The 19,006-nt window shown below is 41.7% G+C and overlaps 1 long non-coding RNA gene across 9 annotated transcripts in view; it reads left to right on the top strand.

Moving 5' to 3' along the window:
• LOC103558111 (uncharacterized) overlaps positions 1 to 17,221 on the top strand; it is a 167,707-nt gene extending 150,486 nt beyond the window's left edge. For 2 of the 9 annotated variants that reach the window (XR_011543091.1, XR_011543093.1), the window contains exons 3-5: positions 5,371 to 5,443; positions 6,683 to 6,826; positions 7,236 to 9,358. This is a non-coding gene — a long non-coding RNA (uncharacterized lncRNA). Of the gene's footprint in view, positions 1 to 5,370; positions 5,444 to 6,682; positions 6,827 to 7,235; positions 9,359 to 12,903; positions 13,001 to 15,200; positions 16,807 to 16,935 lie in introns of those variants that run through there. The other 7 variants (XR_011543086.1, XR_546651.2, XR_011543087.1 and 4 more) reach the window with 6 other exon arrangements.
• Positions 17,222 to 19,006: the final 1,785 nt, after the last annotated feature.

Genomic DNA, 19,006 nt, shown 5'->3' with positions numbered 1-19,006 from the left:
CTACATCTCTTAAAGCAGTGTGTTGTCCAAGACCATTGGGGAAGTGGGTCCATATGTAACTGATGACACATGTGCGTGGTGGGAGGCCACAGTGACTTCTGGGAGCCATCGGTTCATTCTAAATAAAGCAGATTCACTAAAGGACAAAAAAATGAGCTGCAATTGCAGAAAATTTTCCTGAACACGCTATTATTGTATTAAGTTCCCCAAACCATGAGCTTTTATTACATGAGTTCTTTGCCCATGTCTGGAACTCTATCTTGTGGTCAAAAAGGAAAAATTTTGTTAAAACTTTGACGATATATATTGCATATAAGGAGAAAGAGACAAACTTTTAAAAAGTGTCTGAAATCACTTAAAAAAATAGCTATCCCTGACAGCTTCAGAGAGACTGGGCAGAAATTGCTGTATGGCTTTGACTAACAACCCCTTCTTTTGTGTGGGCTCCATTTTAAACCACATGGCTTTAAGGTTGCAAAGAGGGTGTGGCTTATAAATACCCAAATTACAGCAGCAAAGTCTGCATGAATGATTTTTTCCCCTTTGAAATAATAATGTCAGAACTGTTATTACACTTGGCTTCATGGGGGAATTGGAAGTGTTTCTCAGAAGGGAAGTGCTTCCAGCTCTATGGTTCTTTCAAGAGCTCCATTCCCATGTACTTGCTGGAAACTTTCAGGAAACCGCATTCCTTTTCACGTCCCCATTTAGCAATGTGATCTCTCCCAGCCAGAATGCTTCCCAGACCACCTCATCAGCCAGGCCTGGGAATGGAATGTGGCCACAAGGGGCTAAGGCGTTGGGATTTAGGTCTTGTTTCGATGTTGTGTTTGTGAGTAAGAGAGGAAAGGAATGATTTTTTTCTCCTGAGAATATTTTTGTCAACCAGCATATTTCAAAGGATTCAAAGTCTCTAATAAATCAAAGGATTCAAAGTCTCTAATCTGGGGATGAGGGGGAATGGAACTTGAGATGATAATGATATCAAATTCTGTCTCAGAGTGGCTAGAGTTAGCCTGGATTATAGGTCAAGAAGTGTTTGACAAGTGTCAGAAAAATCCATAAGAATCCTCCTGGTAATTTTCTGCAATTTCTTTTGGAAATGATTAGATCAAAGGAAATTAACTGTAAGGAGAGTGAGATGGTGATTTCTTGTTTTAAAATTCAATGAAAAAAAATGAGAGGAGCAGGGCTGGCCTGGTGGTGAAATGGTTAGGGTCACGTGCTCAGCTTCATCAGCCCGGGGTTCCCTGGTTCAGATCCCGTGTGTGGACCTGTGCACGGCTTATGAAGCCATGCTGTGGCAGGCATCCCACATATAAAGTAGGGGAAGATGGGCACAGATGTTAGCTCAGGGCCAGGCTTCCTCAGCAAAAAGAGGATTGGTGGTGGATGTTAGCTTAGGGCTAATCTTCCTCAAAATAAATAAATAAATTTAAAAAAAGGGAGGGAGGGAGAAAAAGAATAATCAAATTTTGAAAAACAGGGTAGGATTTTGAATATTATATGGTTTGGGGAGAATGATTTACTTTATGTTTTTTAAAAAAATACGGTATAGCAAATCTCAACACAAAGCAAGAACACCCTGCCAATCATGATATACCACCCCTGGTCACCAGAAGATGATGCCATGGAAACATTTGATCATACTCCTACCCACATGAAGAACAGTCTCTGTGGGCTGGCCTTTTGATTTTCTGTCATTTTCATTTAATTGGGCAAGTGTATGGGGGGAGTTTTGATAGTATGCGAGATTTGATGGTGGGAGTAATAATATTTAAAGGTGCGGTCATATTTGACAGTCAGATATAGCACAGGTTTTATTTTTTCAGGTGTGTATTTGATCCAACCACTTAGTATTCTACATAGTATACAGTTAAAATTTATTTCCTCTCTGACTGAAATCTGTAAACTGAAATCATGTTAGTTGTCAAAGATTTCTAGATAGCACCAGAAAATATGGAGAATGCCCCGTTAGTACCTCAAGTACGCCCTGTGGTGGGTATTTTGACTTTACCATCTGCTTCTTAGAGAAATTGCTGGAGACAGACAAGGAAATATGTTTCTAGAATAACTAGATCCAGGATTTGCTAGAAAAATGATAGCAGAGGCAGCTGCTTGTGATTCTTACCCCAATGCATTCTTCAATCATGAGATTTTGTTAAGTTCCACATAGATTTTTTTACATGTTTTTTGGATTTAATTATTATTTAGATTTATACACATGCTTGTCAATGTCTTGGCTCACTAAAGCTTCTTGCATCTTTCTTCTGGCTTCATTTCCCACCTTCTTAACATATATCCTTTAGTAGTTATTTCAGTGAAGGTCTGTGACTGATAAATTCTTCTTTTGTCTGAAAGAAAATTTTATTTTGCTCTCAGCATTGAATAATATTTCAGCTAACTATAGAATTCAGATCAATCATTTTCTCTCAACATTTTGAAAATATTATTCCATTGTCTTCAGGTGTCTTTCATTTGAGGAATATGCTCCCATTAAATGTATTTTCCCTGTGGTTACTTTCAACATTTTCTTTCTCTCCTTTGAATGTGTCTAGATATGGACTTACATTTAACCTTTCTGGTTGGGACTTGGTAAGATTCTTCATTCTAAGTGTTTTCGTTTGGAGCTGAAAATTTCTCAGGGACTTTCTATTTAAAATATTGTTTTACCTCCACTCTCTCTATTTTTTCCTTCTAGACTCCTCTTATCTCATTTTATCAACTAGAGAGATTATAGCTAGATGCATCAGATAGAAAACACAACTTAATGATGGCTTGAATAAATTTCTCTCACATGACTAGATGTCTGGATCTAGGCATGCTAAAATCTTTTTAGCTGTCTTCTTCATCATCCTTTGTATATTTGCAAGATGAGTGCTCCACCTTTAACCCTGTGCCCATGTTCACATAGAAAGAATTGGGAGGAGAATGGGCCAACTTTTAAAGACCATCCTCAGGAACTTGTCTTTGGAAACTTCTGCTTCTATTTCATTGGACAAAACTGTGTCACTTGGTTACTAGTTTGTTTTGGGAGTTGCTGGGAGATAATCTTTTTAGTTGGGCATATTGTCATCCCAAACAAATCAGCCATCTGTGAGTGAAAACAGCAGAATGGAAACTGTATAAGCAATAAGCAGATCTGCCCTGGTGTGTGTTGGGGTTCTGTACTCCATCTCATGTCTGTCAATGCTACTTTTATGTTATCATCCCTTTATCTTTCTGTCTTTAGATTCTGGGTAACTTCCTCAGATACATATTCTAGTGCACTAAATCTTTCTTCACCTATGTCTAATGTGGTATTAAAACCAATCACGAATTTTTAATATTAATGACTATATATTTTTTTCCTAAAAGTTCTATTTTCTTCAAAGCTACATAGTCTTCTTTTAAAGTATCTTATTATTTCTGTATGGATTCTGTTTTTTATTTTATCCTTTTAATAATTTGAAAATATTTAATTTATAACTTACTTGAGAATATTGTTCCACTATTTCAAGTTCCTGGGGTTTGCTATGTCTGCTGACTCACTAGGGATAAATATTTTCTTATGTGTTACAAAATTTTTGATTATGAGATTCCCTTGAGAGGGAAGCTTTTTCTCCTGAAATCCTGTGTGGTCTTGATTGAAAGAATGTCCCTCAGAGCAGCTTTGTGCCTGCTTATCCAGGCCCTTGGGGGTTCCAAAACCATGAAGATATCAGACCATTCAAGACAGTGTCATTAGGTTTCTATTTCTCATGGGAGCCTCTTAGTACAACCAAAGTTTAGGCAGCAGGCATGGGCTGACTTGCAGCTTGTTTTGGTCCCAGCTGTTTTTGGGGTTTTGGTTCCCACTTGTCTTTCCCCCTGCACAGTATTTGGCTTGCCATGCCACCCCAAGGCCTGGGAGGGATCAACAACACAGCAGGCTCTGAGCTAATTGAAGCACAACTCACAGCTTGGCACAGAGATTGGAAGGCTCTGTGAGAAAGAAGTGTCTTAGTAACATTGATCCAGTGAGATATTCTAGGGACTAAAGTAAAAATGAGGAATGAAAAGCTATAAACCAAAATGAAATCTAAAACATTACCTTGTTTAGTCCCTAAATTCAGAACTGCAGGTCCCTAAACCATCTATGGCAGCTTCTTGTGCTAGCCTTGGGAAGCACAAGTAAGAATTAGTGTTCTGGAAGATTAAAAATGATTCAAAGTTTCATTAATATAACTACCTGTGGCCCTCCAAAAGTGTGATGCATTCATGAAGTGATTCCTCACTACTGCTTTTCTCTTCTGACCACGCACTGTGTGCAAGGCAGTGTGCAATTCTGGTGGGCAGAGATGAATAAGACAGAGTTTTGTTCTCAAGTACAGAGGCAAATAGACAAACAAATCAGTATAATGTAATACACGTATAGCTAGAGGACTAAAGGGCAGAGAAGAGGGTGGCTCAGCTTTGAGTGAAGACTTCATGAGGAAATAGCACTGAGGCTAGGTCTTGAAAGACAAGCAGAATTTGGATAGGTGAATACGGCATGAAGCCTTTTAACAAGTTATGAATAAAAGACAAGGAAAACATTCCGTTTTTCAAAAAAGCAATGATTTCAGTTTTAAACCTGGTAGGTTTGAGTGCTTATGGAACACTCCATAGATGGTTGGAATTTTATGATTCTAGAAATCAAAAAAATGGGAGTTAGAGAACTAGTCTAGGAATCATTGGTGTAGTGAGTGAACTGATGGGACTCAAACTAGGGAAGTGATGGAAGCACTCAGTGAGGCTATGGGGAGAGAGAGAAAAAGGGAGAGAGAAGAGAGGAGGAGAGAGGGAAGGGGAGGAGAGGAGAGGAGGAGAAAGCAGGAGAGGGGAACAGAGGGGAGGGGAGGAAAGTAGAGGAGGAGGGGAAGAGAGGAGGTGGAACACATAAGGTTGGTGAGAACCCGAGAAAGAGAGATGTAAAAAGCAAAACAAGGACCAATGCTGTTCTACAATAAAGACCAGAGTCTCATGAATAGAAAGATTGGCCATCAGCATTAGATGCTGCAAACAAATCAAGTAGGAAGAAAACCAAGAGTCTACTGAAGTGGCAATTTCTGGAAGCCTTAGTAAGAAGATAAGTTCTTACAAACATTTTCCAGTGGTTTCCAGAAACATTCATTGCAAGGAAGATGAGAGACAGTGTTCACCTTGAGGAGAGAGAGAGCTCAGGGCTGGAGGAGCTGAGCCTTAGGGTGTCCCACAAGTGAGCCTTGAGGCAGAATGGCTCAGCACTTGGAGCAATTTACTCTCTGGGCTGGCTTCTTGATCTGTGGAAGGATTTATAAACGCGTACTGCTAGACTCATGGAGGGTGCCTCACAAAGTTTGCTCTCTTTCACTTATGTCTGTATTGAAGGTGGAAGTTCCTGGAGTAAGGAGGAAGAGGACTAGCTTGAAGAGGAGAACTAGTCTCATCTCCCTCTGCACAGGTGAGAGTGAGGGAAGATGTAGAGCCCCCCAAGGAACTATAAGGGCGAGAGTGACAGGCACCTGCTGGACCTGGAGCACCCTGAGGACCGGGGCTGTGTGCAGGGAAGGACTGCTACTCTGAGGAAGGGAGAGGGCCATGGGGCACTGTGAAGCCTTGTGGGAGAGGGTGAGGGTTGTGATCTGGAATATGATCCTGTTTCTAATGTATAGGGTGACCTTGCCATGGTCCTGGCCATGATCATTCTCCTATTGTCCCCTGCTAAGTGATTAGGAGATGACAATTGCTCGAGAGACTAAGTTAGGAAACCAGGGACTGTGCTTCTCACAAAGCTCCTCTCCTGAACCACCATCTCTCTCCTTCCCAGACTAGATCCCACCTCTCCTTGAGTCCCATCTTGCCATGCTTTCCCACTCTCACAAACACCTGGCCATGCTGGCCTGCTCTCTGCTCCTTCCTCACCTCAGGGCCTTTGCAAGGCTCTTTCCCTTAACTTGGCCTGGTTGGCTCCTTCCTCTCATTCTGATCTCAGCTACAATGTCACCTCCTTGGAGGGCCATCCCTGACAAGCCCCTTTGAAGTAGCTCCTCTGTCACTTTCTACGCAATGGCCTATTTAATTCACTTTGTAACACCTCTCCCCGATATTTCCTGTTTTTTAAATTAATTTACTACGTATCTCCATCTTCCCCCATAAGACTCTAAGGCTCATGAGAAAAGAAACTTTTTTTAGTCCTCGTCACTGTAGTATTATGCCTAGAGCAGAGAGAAATATTTAACACATAAAAATATATTTTCATGGTGTGAGTGAAGTGAATGGCATGTCAGGATTCTCAAGGTGGGTGAGCAGAGTAAACTCCCTATCGGGCTCTCATTCTTGGGTGCCCAGGGACTAGGGGTGGTGCACGTGGCCATCTGCCCTGCACTGCTCCTGAGCATGCTCTGCTCCATCCGCGCTTCCTGCTTACCTCTGCCAGCCCCAGTCTTCCACCTTGCCATCACGCCAGTCAGGATTCTTTTCATTTCCTTTCTTTACAGAAAAGAGATAAACAATCTTTTTCTTTTAAATTTTTACGCATAATATCTACAGAATTTATTTATCATATCTGTCTTGAATTACTTAAAAAGCAGAACAGCTGTTCCCTCCTGCCTTCCTGGTTTGTGTTACTCAATCTGGTTTGCTTCACCAGAAGAATCCCCATGTCAATCAGTTTCTGTCCTTTTTGCTTTGTATTATGCAGATATGAAATCATCTGAAAGTGAAAGAAAGAAAGAGAGAGAAAGAAGGAAGAAAGAAGAAAAAGCATTCCAAATTCAAAGCAGCACATACTTTCATCCTCTGCCTCTTGTCTCTGTGAATTCATGAAGTAACTCTGAGAAATAAGGTGATGTTTAGGATCTATCATAATTTCTTTGAAAAACAAAGTCAGCATGGCACTTTTAAGGTTTCCCTTCATCCTAATAGGAGCAATTAACTGGGTACAGGGTCCGCAGATTTAGCCTGAGGCTTCCACAGACACCTTCATGTTTGCACAGATACCTTCATAACTGAGGCCCTGAAGTTCTTGCTCACACAGAGCATGTGCATTTACTAAGAAAGTAAGCACATAGTCTTACTTTTTAGTTCTCTATATGTATTCTTCTTCAAGAGCTGCTAAATTTATTGTAGAGTGGGAGAGGGAGGTTTGTATTAGAAAATGTAACGTAGACTCTAAGAAGCTTCACAATATTCCAAAATGGGTTGTGTCTTTAATTGGCTTCGCGGGTTCTCCATGGTTCCCTTTTATGCCCCAGATTTTCTGCCTTACAGAAAGCATGAGGAGCAGCAGCAGCAGCACCCTGTGAAATCAGTCACCAGCCAGGATGTGCTTTGGAAAGTGTCTGCAGCAGCAGCCTATTGAGGCCAGACAGCACCTGAAGAATGCCTCTCAGAGAAAGACATTTCCGCTGTCTTCAGAAGGGAGCGTCCTTTTGTTCTCTTTCCAGCAGGTCACATGGCCAGTCAGCCTCCTCCAGAGCAGGAGAAATTCCTCAGGAGTTCCCTTGAATTGTGCTTCTGTTCTATATCAGGCCACAAGTGGTCAGGCTGCACTGTTTACAAGATACCCTGTGGCTTCTCAGAGTGACCTGGTTTCAGAGAGCAGGTCCCAGATGAAACATGAAAGCTGTCCAGGCTTCCAGGACAGCAAAAGGCATTTGTCTGTGAGGCAAGCCATTTGATTTAGAGAAGATCAAATGATCTGTGAAAGGGGCTTGCACAGTGGAGTTCTCTGATTCATTAAGGAATCCAGTGGAATGTGGTAATTTGTGCAGGCTAATCAGGCTCCCTTAATCCCTCTGCCTGATTTAAAAAAAAAAAAAAACCCTCTGAATCATTTGGTACTTAAACAGCACAGGATCCCAGGAAGAAGACAAGCAAACCTATAAATGTCCTTTGCTTCTAGGGGAAAATCAATATCAACATAGTCCCTTTTTCTTTTGTGTTATTTTTTTTTCCTGAGATCATCTATAGGCAAATGCATTTTAAGTCATTTTGGCAAGAGAGCAATTGGACCTTTTCAATGTTGTTGTTGGAGGAGAGAAAACACCAGTTGAGTAAGATTTTAAAAAGTTCTGTTAATGGAGTAGAGCAGAAGTTGTTTTTCTTAATTGAAAAGTATGAAGACAGATTTGATAACAATTTTCCCCTTCATCTCCTCCCTACATGTTAAAAATCCAATTAATTTTTAAAAAGAAATTTTATGAAGGAATGAAATATATTTCCTTGTACATGAAGGAAAAGTTTTACTTTGCATACTGCTTTCAAATGTGCCTTTCCACCTGTCCTGGGAGTCTAAGGTTCAGGACTGTCTTTGTCACATGTACACTTATTTTTGATGAGTTAAATGTAAATGGGAGTAAATGATAGGAAAATGTGAACTGTGTATACGCTTGGATCTTAAAAAAGTTTGCGCTCCCCAGTTCCATGACCCTCATGGAAGATGTAGAACCTGAACTTCATGGGAGAATGAGATCATAATGTAAATGAAAGACATAGAACATAAGAGAGATAGAGATGAAAGGAAAATGAAACAGGAAATTCTAGTGGCAAAACTCTGTTCTCAAGTCCCATTAAAGGAAAACACCAGAATTAACGAGAGCGTGGAGCCCACTTGATCCCGTATTTATTTTGGCAGATGTCAGCCTTCCATGCGCAGACTGGAGGCAGAGAGGAGACTCCAGTTGTGGAGCTGCTGGGCTCCCATCTGATGGCCACCAACCTGCAACATGCAAGGAGTATAAGCGCTTTTGTTCATAACTCATGAAGAAATTTCTTCCACATTAAATATTTTCATTTCATGGTCCTTGAAAATGAGGTAAGTTTTAATATAATTCTAGGCCTCAAATTCAACATATATGTTCTCAATCAGCAATGAAAGAATTGGATTCTCCGTCAAGCTGGCTGTAAACAAGGATGTCTCTGTTGCACTTTTTAAAATATTACTTATTTCCCCCAATGGGTGGCTATTAATGCAGGACTCTCAGAGATTCTCTTAGCTGTCTTAATTTACCATTGTTATGAAGTGCTCAGAAGTACCATGCTGAACCAGAAGAAGAAGACTGTAACAATAACATGCCTTTGAAAAGTTTTGATGTGCTGCACAATCTCATTTCAACTGATCATCTCAAGCTTCCGGAAATGCAGGTGGCAAGCAGCATTAGGATGATTATATACTAAATGTGGTGTTGAGTTAGAGCAAGACTATAAGAATTGACCCAAAGTTACAGAATGGACTTGAGAATGGAGCTTTGCCACTAGGATTTCCTGTTTCCTTTTACATATTTCAGCAAGCTGAAAGAAAGCCAACATTCCATCAGCTTTGTCTTGTTCCTCATACAGATGATATGTGTAAAATAAAGATTGTCTATAAATGCAATCCTTTAGAATTTTTCTCTAAGTTCCTGATTTCTGTGTTTGTGTTACCAAACAATATAAATTAAAGATCAGTGGACAAAATTGTTTCCAAAAAGTGTTAGTGACAGGAAGCCTGATTTTGAGTGCATGAAATTCTTTATACCTAATTATCTACAATGACACAGCTCTCTATATATTCCATGACACAAGACTGTGATTGGCTTTACACCCTCTCTAAGCTCAGACTGCCATCAAGAATGAATGGCAAGCTTGTATGTAGACACATGTGGCCATTCCTCCATGGTTAGGGTGGTCAGTGTTTTCAGGAAGCTATTCTTTTGACATTTGTGCAAGCACAGTGTGTCATCAGAAAAGCCCTAGGACACTATAAAGTCATAGGTGCAATTTTGGGAGGAGCTCAACAAGGTCAAGTGCATCAGGCACATTGTACATGATGCTCAGGAGTGAGACCCTGGCCCAGGGAGCCTCTGCCGCAAGTGTACTTGGTGACACCGGGCTCATCATTTTACATATGTAAGCCTTCATCTTCTCATGGGTAAAACAAGGAGCTGGGGTTAGAAATGCACAGAGCCTAATGCCTAATGCCTTTGTCTCAAAGAGATCACTACAATGGTTGGGGAGGCTTGGCAGGCTGAACTCTGGGAAAGAGCTTGCATCCTAGCCAGGGTGGGCTTCAGCAGGCCCTGTGGTTGGCTTCTCCTGTGGAGTGGGCTGGACAGTGGATGGGTAGGGCTAGCCATGAGGAGGTGTGCTTGGGAGCCATGGTTACCCCAGGCTCTGTGGGTTTTGGCCCTAGTTTCCTCATATACAGTTCAGGTCCTAGCTATAGGGGGGCTGGTGGGAAACAGGATGGCATTTTGGAAAGAGCTTGAGCTTTGGACTTTGGCAAAAAATAGACTCTACTTTAAATCTGGTATCTGTCACTGTGAATCAACCTCTCAGTGTTCTCATCTGTAAATGGGATAATAATACCAACCCCACAAGATTGCTTTGAAAATGAAATAGATATGGGAAAGCCTTTAGCATGTAACAAGTGTCTTATGAATATTGATTCCTTCCCAGTGCTTGGGAATTTGGTCTGTCAAGTGCTTGGTGAGAGTTTTAGCGCCTTCAGGACCATTGTCCAGCACATTTGGTGAGGGAGGACAGATGTGACCAGCTGGTGACCCTTCCAGCTCTGACCCCCTTGTTAACCTTTATAAGGCCAGACAGGATCCTTTGGACCTATTTGGAGCTATACTGGGGAGGCACATGTTTGGCGACAGTATACTGGGTTTAGGGCACAGTGGGTTAATGCTGACAATGTAGCTGGAACTTTCTTGGGAAGCTAAGGGAGGACCCGAGGATCAGGGACTGGGAGAGGTGGGCACACTGTGCTGCTTGTGTTCTTTCAGTTTTCCTCCTTGATGCCTAGAAATGCAAAGAGGAGGCTTCACTCCTGGTTTGTAATGGTGATACCTAAATGTAGACACAGCCCTTGGTTCCTGTTACATTGCAGTAACATCCTTGGTGCAGAGTCACCCTGAAAGCATGCTTCACTTTTCGATGTGGCATGTACAGTTTGTTCAGAGTTGGTCAGAGTAATGTTCTTTTCAACCAATAAAGAGGTTGTAGATGCCATCCCACCACATGAAGATTTTATCTTGACTGCCAGGAGAGTTTGCAGTAACCAGATAGCTGACACTCGTGCAGCCTCCTTCCCAAGGATGCTGGCCCGTTGTCAAGCACAGTCTCAGTTGCACCACAGTCTCCCTCAATCATAGCCTTGTGAGGAAGCAGAGGGAGGGATGCTGGCTGCCCTCCCTCCACTTGGGATGGAAGGACTAACACACACATACTTACTTTTGCAGTCCTAGCGTTCAGCATGGTACTAGGTGCACAGTTGGTGCTTATGAGTATGTCACAGGCTTGAGCTGCAAGACCCCTTCTCATCGTTGTGCTGATTCCACCTTATTCAGCTCTCAGCTCCAATATTGGAAGCTCCATCCCTGCTAAGCTGAGGACTCTATCATACCTTTCTGTTTATGTCCTTTTTAGTTCTCCTCCTACCCCCTTACAATCTATTATGTATGTGTTTACATGTTTATTGTCTTTCTCTCCCTCCCACAAGAATACAAGCACTGTCCCATAATGGAAGAGACATTTTCTGTCTTTTTCAATGTTTAGGATGGTACCTTGTCCAAAGCAGGCACTCCATAAATATTTGCTGAATTTGTTTAAGTGGTTTATGATGATCATTAGATACACAGAAGTAGCAGCAATACATTAATTATCTAGAAGTCTAAGTTTGGGCAACATGAATCCTCTGGAAAATGTCTTTGAACCTAGAAATGAAAAAGTGCTCAAAACCTGAAGTATCAAGAAAAATCTCCTTACACATAAAACTGGTATGATACTCTGTCAACCTTGATAGTGGGCTTCACTCACTTCTAGTAGCATAAAAGTCTTAAACCAGGTTATCTCGTTTTTCAGTTTATACCAGATTAGAAGGAGTAAACATGAACCATGTTGGAGGTGGATACTCCCGTGACAGCTTTTTGTCAGAGTAGGGTATTGAAAAGCTAAGAAGTCAGCAGAGGGTTCTATAAACATAGAAAACAGAGAACTTCTACTTATGACCTAGAGCCCTCCAGAATCAGTTGGAAACCCTGCAGTAAGCAGAGGGGGGTATAGTCCACCTGAACACAGGCATCAGCCATAGAAGCACCTTACCCATGTATTGTCACTTTATAGGTGCAGCACTTGAAAGATGAAACTTCATCTCTCTGGTGGTCTTTTAGCTATTTCTTCATTGCTGTTGATTTTGTTGATGGTATTCATTTTGTCCTGAAAAGAACAGAATGGTATTGCCTTTGAAGTCCCGCATGAATATATTTCTTTTTTTTTAAATTTAAGATTTTGTGATACATAGACTTTCACTAAGTTACACAGATAGATCCTGTAGATTATTTCTTGTTTATAGACAATTGCATCAGGAATATGACTATCTTACTAAGAGATCAGCAAATTTTAGTTCTGAAAACAAGGCTATGTGTGTCTGGCACTCACCAGCTGCTCTTATTTTTAACTGCTTTTGTGTGAGAATACAAAGAAAAATATTACATAGAGAACAAGATGTTTTGGACATCTACTTCTACTATATTACCTAATACTGTAGCTGCAGATTTCATAAGATTCATCTGCAGGTGTTGAGAGCATCAAAAGTGTATATTATTATGCTTAAGGCATTGGTAACTAAGAGCAAATGATATTGGAGGAGATGTCAGAGAGAAGTCATATATTGTCTTGGACTACATTGATGACACTGACTTCATACAGATAGTTTAATTTATGGGGTAGTCTCCTAATTGTGTCATCATGGGTAGTTATCTATGGAGGGGGCTTTATTTCCATATTCGTGAACTGGGAAAAGCAATACCTTCTGTGACTAATACATTGGGTAATTATACAATCAAATGAGATGTTGGACGGGATAGAACTTTGGAACTCTGGATGCCACCCATATGAGAGTTATTCATATTTTGTTTTTTGAATTTTTACTCAAAGCACTTCCTCGTCTTTGATTCAGCTGTCACAACAACCCATGAGGTGTCCATGTTTTCCAGATGAGGAGTCTTACTTCCAGGGTCAACTTAGTGGGAAGGTGAGTTTGGACCTTATATCTCTAAACTCCTGTTAGAATCCTTCTTCCACTACTCAGAACATAGGTTGTAAGGTTTAAAATTAAATAAGATGCAACTCCAGGACTATTTCTTCAGAAGAACTCTTCATCTGAAAATGGCAAAATTTAGGTCTCCTCAAACTCATTTAAAAGCCATGTTGAAGAACTCTCATGACTTTTTCAGTTGGAATGAGACTGTTTGAGGGATTCCTCTACAAAAAAGACTGAACTTTAATGGCTTCTCCTTGTTAGGATTTCATAAACTCTAGTCCTAACGTGCATTTTCACGGAGCATGGCATCCTGATTCCACAGGGGATTTCAGTGGGACATTGCCATGTTCTCCTAGGATGGGAAAAGAGGTCCCAGCTTCCCTCTTAGCTGACTCTTTCAGAAACATTTACAGAGAGGGAAAACAGAAAAGTAAACTTATTGATTTAACTATAGTATAACTGCCATTCATTGAAAACTACTCTGAAGGATAATAGAAGCATCGTCTCACTTCCTCCTCCCAGGAATCTACTTAGTAATGGAATATCATGTTTAAGAGACAGACAGCTTGGTTGAAGTCTTGGCTCCCTCCATCTCTGTGACCTAGGTAGCTCTTTCACACCTCTGGGTTTAGTTTTCTCCACTGTGACATGCCTGGTCATCATGGGGCTGTAGTGAGATTGAAATTAGATTGTCATCTGAAAGCCGCCTAGACAATGCTCAGCACACAGCAAACACTTAGTCACTGTCAACTGTTGTATCAGTATTAAAGCCTGTCCGACAGGTGAGTAAATTGAGGTTCAGGAAGTGAAATGACTTACTCAGAATCACACAGTTAGGCAGGTAGACTACCATTTTCTCTTTTAAATACTATACTTGTCCAAAATTCACAATAAAATCTGTAACAGAGGAAGAAACTGCAGAAAGCCTGCTATCCTCTGCTGAGGATGGACTTTTCCCCTCTTTTGTGTAGGACCTCTTCTTTTTACCCAGGCTTTTTACGCAGGCAGCTTAAGGCCAGGGGAAGGCTTGAAGTATATGAGCAAACCCTGATGGCTGCCGTTTTCAATAGCTGTCATTTATTCTGACATCAATTCTGAAGTCTTTGCATCTTACTCAAAGAAACCAAATACAGACCACAAATGAATAGTGCTACTGCATAATGGGTAAAATGCTTTCCTTTTTTTTTCTTTATAAAACTCACCAAGATAAAATATTTTTCTTGAAATCATATGCCTGTAATTCTCACTAACCACTTGGCAGAAGGTGACAGTGGTCTGAGGGTAATAGTGATTTTTATTTCACCTTTTCTTTGCAAGGCGCTTGGGCCATCACTCCTGCCTTGCACAGTGCACACTGACTGTAGTTCTGGTTAGCCAACACAATTTTATCCAAGAAGTTGCGGATTCCATGCTGGCTCTTGTCTTAGTAGCTAAACCTTGTCAGGGAACATGGTACGAGAGTGGTATGGAGATGCTCCCTTGAGAGGGAAAGGAGGCAGGCTTATGTGTTAAATCAGGATTTCTCACCGTCAGCACAATCTGCATTTTGGACCAGATCAATGTGTGCTGGGGAGAGGGGACTGTCCTGTGCACCGTAGGATGTTTAGCAGCACTCCTGATCTCCGCCCACTAGATGCCAGTAATACTCCCAAGCCCCTAGTCATGATAACCAAAAATGTCTCCAGATGTTGCTAAACCTCCCCTGGGTGACAAAATCATCCACGATTGAGAACCACTGTGTTATATGCTTGAGTCCTTGGTTTTTCCAGGGTGATCAGAAACAGGGGATTTTCGTGCCCAGTCTGGGTGGACATGGAGTACGGAAGGACGATGGCCTTCACTGATAGGATCATTTGCATATTAATACACATACTAAATAATTAAGATGGCTATGTTGGCTGCATAGTTATTCACACTGTGGCACATCTGGCCTTTTGAAAAACATGGTTAATTTAGTTGTTTTGCAGTTATCTTGTACATCCATAGGCATGTTGGGCTTTATTTCTCCCTGTTTAAAATAACATGTTCTCTGTAAATATATCTGGTCATTACACATATCACCCCCATCCCTTTAGAAAATAAATTCCACAAAACAAGAGGAATTGTTTGCAATGGGTAGAGTATATTCACTGTCATACCAGGACTGCTGTGTGGTTCTCATTTCTTCTGCCCTGGTTTCTATGACACCCAGAGCATGTTTGCACGGCTGATCTAAGTCTTCCGCCTTACCCTCCCGGGTGGAATTAAGACAACAGGAGTAAGAAGAAGGAAGAAGAAGGAGGGCAGATCTTCCAGAGCAGAGCCGAAGTGCAGCCCAGCGTCCCAGTGACTCTTCTAGACACTGCCGCTGTGTCTCGGGGTGTGTGTGTCTATGTGCACACATATGTGTATATATGTGTGTGTGTGAGTGTGTCTCCGCGTACATGCACTTCTGTGTGTGTATCTTTCTGTGTGTCTGTGTCTGTGTGTGTGTGATTTGGACTCGGTTGTGTTAGTCCAGGCGGGCCTTCCTGTCCCCTTTGCCATCCAGAACAGAAAAGGGCAGTTAGGAAACACACTTAACTACTGCTGGGAAGATAGAGCTACTTTGTGGAACTTGTTTCAAATGAGTTTTGTTTTGAATCTACAAAGTCATTCAAATCTAATCACAGCAAAATTCATATATTGTAATGTCATATGATTGAAACCAAAAAAGGGCTGTATGGGATGCTCTCTGCCAGTTTTACTCATGGCTTCAGGAAACTCCCCCATCCACCAGTCTTTTATTTTCTTGCTTTGTGAGCCAAGACTTCAGGGTTGTGCTTTTCTAAGCCTCATTTTCATTTACAGACTTTTCTTTTTTTAACAGCCCTGTGCCTAAGGCATGTCATTTGTGCTATTATTTCTCTATACTTCTATCACTAATTTATTTTCATATTAAAAAGAGAATATCTCCTTCTAATTGTATAGACACCAATGTTGTCTAGGGCAGGGGGAGGGGGTGGGTAGAGCAGGAATTAATTAGTACCCTGTTTATTGTTTTAAAGCTGACTGAATTGAGACGGCTCTAATTCACAAGGGAAGGCCCCTCTGTGGTGGCCCTTACTGTTGTGCAGTCCCTATGATGTGACATTAATGTTCCCTGGCCTGTCAGCAGACTGGAAATCTCACTCCTTTCATCACTGTGTGGTGGAACTGGATTTTAGTTAAACCAGCATCATCTTCAGGGGTGACTTAAGGAAGCAATATACTTGAAGTCTCATTAAGGGAAGAGGTTGCACTATGAGCCTTAGGCAGTTTCACTAAAGGAAGGGGATGGTTGAACCTCAAGGAGATGGAAAGGCAGGGACCCAAGGCATGCTCCTTTACCGTTCTGTGCTATGGCGCTGGGAATGTCATGTGGGCATGCAGCACTGTCTCTCCGACCCAGCTCGATATCCACACTGCCCTCTGTAGGCAGGAACCATACCCACCTTCTCAGGATTGCTGGAGAACGAGGATCACATCTGAGTCCCTGTGATGAGTATTTTCTAGCTAGAGAACACCAAAACCCACCTTCTCCTGATATAATTCCTGAATGATACCAAAGTGTAAGTGTGTTAGTTCAAACTATCAGACACAGGGAGTAGAATCTTAGTGATCCAATTAATGAATAAATAGAGAAGTGGCTTAGGAGTCAGATCTACTTAATGATTTTGTCTCAGTCTAGACATCTGATGAGCTGAATTCCTAGGAGTGCCAACCATGCATTCCCTCTCCCTGAACTGCCAGGGGCAACTCACTGCTCAGATGTCACCAGCTGTATGAGATCCTCCTCGGTTTGTAGAGAATTTCGTACATTTTTTTCTGTGCTACTGTGGGAGTGTGTTAACTCTTATTACAATGCTTACATTTTATGTTAAATTGTTTGTTTATGTCCACATTCTCTTCCCAATGTCACATTTCAGAATGTGAGCTTCTCCAGAGAAGATATAACTTCTTGGGAATTGCCTCTAGGCTCAGCAACTGACTGATGATTGACTGAAAGAATGTGCCAGGAAAGTCTTGTTGAGAAGAGAATTAACAAATAAATGAGGATAAATCCTTGTAGTGAGAGAGCCTCCTGGTCACTCCCATTCAATTCTCAATTTGAAGATGCTGTGGTATGACAAACCGGAGACAGGTCAGAAACACTGACATGGAAGAGACCAGAGGAGTGCTTAAAAATACAAAAATAACACAATAAAATGATTATGACATTGTTTAATTGGAATGAATTCTTCTTCTTCTCCATCTCCTCCTCACCCCTCCCTCCTCCTCCTTCTCCTTCCTCTACCTCGTGCCTGTTTTCCAGCTTCTTCCAGCTAAAGAGACTAGACTCAACCTTTCAAGAACTCAGCTTTATTGAGTAAATAGTTATTGGGCAGTATTATGTGTAAGGCACGCATGAGATGCTCTGTGAGATGCCCCTAAACACTTCGCAATCTAATTGTTATGAAAGTTACACTAATGACATACATTTCAAACAGCAAGTATTCACTCAGTCATTCACTTAGGCATCTGACAAACTGTTACCAGTCACTTGCTATGTGTTAGGAGTTGTACTAGGGACTGAGGACATAAAGCTTTATGATAGACAGAGTTCTGTATATCAGTCAGTATGTCAGTTCCCTGGCAGAAAGCATTCTCAAACTGGGCAGTGTGAAGAGAGTGTAATGAAGAGACTATTTACAGAGCTGTTGGAAGGTTCAGGAAAAGCAGCCAGGAATGGCAGGGCTGGAGCCAGTTGTGGGGAAGTGAAAGGTGAACGTCTGCTTTGCCCCTCAACCCGCACTGGCAGGAGCCCTCAGTGAACAAGGTGGAGTGGAAAAGAATGAAGGTGGCTTGGAAGGGCATGCTGGTCAAGGTGATAGAGGTGACTGGCCTAGAAACACATACTTGCTGATGTGGTCCTGCCCTTGGTGCCCTGAGATGTAGAAGAGGTGGAACTTGACTGATTGGACTTCAGAGTGGAAGATGGAGAATAATCTGGAGGGGTTTCCAAGTTTTTTATTATGAATAAGAAGAGATAAATATACCATTACCAAAAATAATGGGGAATACAAAAGGATGGAGAGACTTTGAGGGCAAAGATGGGAAGACTGGTTTTAGTGCTTTTGAATTTGAAGTGCCTATGAGACATCTAGCGGAGATAGCCAACAGAAGCTGGAAGCAGGGCTTGAAACCTGGGGAATTAAGTAGTGCTGGAGACAAGCCAGTGCTCAACAGAGTGGGCTGTGGATAAGGTCTCACTGGGGACATGGGGGTTCTCCAGGACAAGATCTCCAGAAGGCTGGCAGTAGAGATGCCTCAGCAGGCAGGAGACAGGAGGACAAGAGTTTTCTCCCAGAGGAGGCTCCTGAGGGGACTGATGGTCACAGTGGAAGAGCAGGTGGGCTCTGGCCATGGAGATTTTCAAGGTTAATGAACATGAGCTTTTTCATATAAAGCAAAGGTGAAGGACTGCAAGGCTTTGAGCAGGGAAATTATGCCACAGCATGATGCTAGTATGATCGACATGGTAGTCATGTGCTGAGTGGCCATGAATGGAAAGCTGCTGGCTGTCTTGTTCACCTTTGTATCTCCAGACATGGGACAGGGCCTGACACCCAGAGGTCTGTTATAGAAACTAGAATAGGAATGATGAGAAAGAGGAATGAGTTAAAAAGAAGCTCTGAGGTTATGGGCCTGTGTTATGGGGAGAGTGATATTATCTTTGGTAGCAATTGGAGAGTCAGGAGGGCTAAGTTAGTCCAATCTGGGAAGGAAGATAATGCATTTGCTTGTCGAGGTGCTGAATTTCGAATGATGATGTGAAGATCAAATGAAAATGTCTAGTTGCAGCTGGAAGAACGTATCTAGAACCTGACAAAAATGTCAAGATTGGAGCTTTAAGTTTCAAAGTCACTAGTAAAAACTGTCAGTGTAAGATAATTGTTGAAGAATATAATACATAAAGAGAATAGCAGAAGGCCAAGATATCAGCCATAGGATTCACCC

This window comes from Equus przewalskii, chromosome 8 (assembly GCF_037783145.1).
Source record: "Equus przewalskii isolate Varuska chromosome 8, EquPr2, whole genome shotgun sequence".
In the NCBI taxonomy this organism is placed as follows: Eukaryota; Metazoa; Chordata; class Mammalia; order Perissodactyla; family Equidae; genus Equus; species Equus przewalskii.
The sequence above is the reverse complement of the archived record's forward strand: the minus strand, read 5'-3'. Positions and strand labels throughout refer to the sequence as shown.